The sequence below is a fragment of the Tachyglossus aculeatus genome, chromosome X1 (assembly GCF_015852505.1).
Source record: "Tachyglossus aculeatus isolate mTacAcu1 chromosome X1, mTacAcu1.pri, whole genome shotgun sequence".
NCBI lineage: Eukaryota > Metazoa > Chordata > Mammalia > Monotremata > Tachyglossidae > Tachyglossus > Tachyglossus aculeatus.
Window position 1 is genome coordinate 132,651,813 of NC_052101.1, and position 2,995 is coordinate 132,654,807.

Consider the following 2,995-nt stretch of genomic DNA (forward strand, 5'->3'; position numbering starts at 1 on the left):
ACAAAAGAGCCCTGTTATATTGTACTCCCCCAGCACTTAGTATCGTGCTTTGCACACAGTAAGTGCTCAATAATAATTATGATGATAATGATGGCATTTGTTTAGTACTTTCTATGTGCCGAGCACTGTTCTAAGCAGTGGAGTAGATATAAGGTGATCAGGTTGTCCCACATGGGGCTCACAGTCTTAATCCCCATTTTACAGATGAGGTAACTGAGGCACAGAGAAGTCAAGTGACTTGCCCAAAGCCACACAGCTGATCAGTGGCGGAGCAGGGATTAGAACCCATGACCTCTGACTCCCAAACTCATTCTCTTTCCACTGAGCCATGCTGCTTCCCTAAATAAATAATACAATAATAATAATAATAAATACAACTGACTGATTGATTAATTTATTGACTGATTTGTTCCCTGCTCATAAGGAGCTTACACTCAGACTCTTAACAAATACCACAATTAACGATGCCGATCACAGAAAGAAAATTAAGAATCAGTCTGGCTGCAAGGCAAAAATGCCCCCTCGGGTCTGGGCAGGGAGTGTGAAAGGTAATCTTCCGGCTACCGTCAAAGTGATGTTTCTGATACGAGAAAATCGATGTAGTAAGCAAGAGAAGAGCAGGCTCCACAGAATGGGAGTTGGAAATATACAAGCAGAGGCCTGGGAATCAGAGGACCTGGGTTCCCATCCCGATCCCTTCAATGCCTGATATGTGACCTTGGGCAAGTCATTTCGTATCCCTGGGCCTCAGGTGCCTCATCTATAAAGTGAAGATTCAGTACCTGTTCTCCCTCCTACTTAGAGTACGAGCCCCATTTAGGGCAGGGACCGTGTCCAACTTGATTACGTTGCATCTACCCCAGTGCTCAGCACAGTGCTTAACACATAGTAAATTCATTCATTCATTCAATTGTATTTTTTGAGCATTTCCTGTGGGCAGAGCACTGTACTAAGCACTTGGGAGAAGCAGCGTGGCTCAGTGGAAAGAGCCCAGGCTTTGGAGTCAGAGGTCAGGGGTTCAAATCCTTGCTCCACCAACTGTCAGCTGTGTGACTTTGGGCAAGTCACTTAACTTCTCTGGGCCTCGGTTACCTCATCTGTAAAATGGGGATTAAGACTGTGAGCCCCCGTGGGACAACCTGATCACCTTGAAACCTCCCCAGCGCTTAGAACAGTGCTTTGCACATAGTAAGCATTTAATAAATGCCATTATTATTATTATACAAGTCGGCAACATATAGAGACGGTCCCTACCCAACAGCGGGCTCACAGCCTAGAAGGGGGAGACAGACAACAAAACAAAACATGTAGAAAGGTGTCAAAATCATCAGAACAAATAGAATTAAAGCTATATGCACATCATTAACAAACTAGAATAGTAAATATGTACAAGTAAAGTAGAGTAATAAATCTGTACAAATATATATGCAATTGCTGTGCGGAGGGGAAGGAGGAAGGGCAGGAGGGGATGGGGAAGAGGAGAGCAAAAAGGGGGCTCAGTCTGGGAAGGCCTCCTGGAGGAGGTGAGCTTTCAGTAGGGCTTTGAAGGGAGGAAGAGAGCCAGCTTGGCGGATGTGTGGAGGGAGGGCATTCCAGGCCAGGGGGAGGACGGGGGCCGGGGGTCGACGGCGGGACAGGCGAGAGCGAGGCCCAGTGAGGAGGTTAGCGGTGGCAGAGGAGCGGAGAGTGTGGGCTGGGCTGGAGAAGGAGAGAAGGGAGGTGAGGTAGGTGGAGGCGAGGTGATGGACGGCCTTGAAGCTCAGAGTGAGGAGTTTTTGCTTGATTCGCAGGTTGACAGGCAGCCACTGGAGATTTTTGAGGAGGGGAGTGACATGCCCAGAGTGTTCCTGTACAAAGATAATCTGGGCAGCAGAGTGAAGTATAGACTGAAGCAGGGAGAGACAGGAGGATGGGAGATCAGAGAGGAGGCTGATGCAGTAATCCAGTCAGGATAGGATGAGAGATTGATGGAAGGGTGTGGCTCAGTGGAAAGAGCACAGGCTTTGGAGTCGGAGGTCATGGGTTCAAATTCTGGCTCCACCAAATGTCAGCTGTGTGACTTTGGGCAAATCACTTAACTTCTCTGTGCCTCAGTTACCTCATCTGTAAAATGGGGATTAAGACTGTGAGCCCCCCGTGGGACAACCTCATCACCTTGTAACCTCCCCAGCACTTAAAATGGTGCTTTGCACATAGTAAGAGCTTAATAAATGCCATTATTATTAGTAGTAAATATTTAAGGGGTACCTTAAAATAAATCTGTAAGAATGCCAACTATGGCTGAGTCTACAATCCCAGTGTGAATAGATCCCAGCGAAGACTGGTGATTAACGATCATCTGTCTGGTTTTCCCCAGCCTGTCCTGATGGCTCCTCCCACAGTCTCCTGACTTTGCCCCACGTCTTGGCTGTTATCTAATTAAACGACCGCTGCCTGGTCCCAGAATGATCTACAGCAGATGGTAATCGACAGATCTTTTTGTTGCGAGCTTGGAGTCAGATATTGTTCTTATTTCCATCCCAGATAAATAATGTATCACTCCGTTGATAGATGCATTTATGATGAAAAAGCATTTAATCCACTTGTATTTGTCACTGGAATATTGTATCTGCTAGATAAAAGAAGGAGAGGAAAGTGAAAGATGATTCTAATTTTCATTTTGAGAAAATGATGCCAATTTCCAGGTCTTATGCAATAGCCGTTCTGGAAGCAAAGTCTAGGCCTTGTAACTTACATTCTATGGCCCGGAGAGGGGAAATGACAGGCCCGAGGTGGAGCTGGAATCAGAACCCGGGTCTCTTGACTCTCGGTTACTTTCCTAGCCCATGCGGCCTCCAGTTCTTGATGGGGGAAATTCCTGGATCCAATGCCTGTTCTCTCCCTTAGCACATTGCCTACATTTGCTAATTTTAGGAGGCAATGCGGCTTAGTGGAAAGAGCATGTGATTAGGAGTTAAGAGATCTAGGTACCAATTTCGGCTCTGCCATTTCTCTG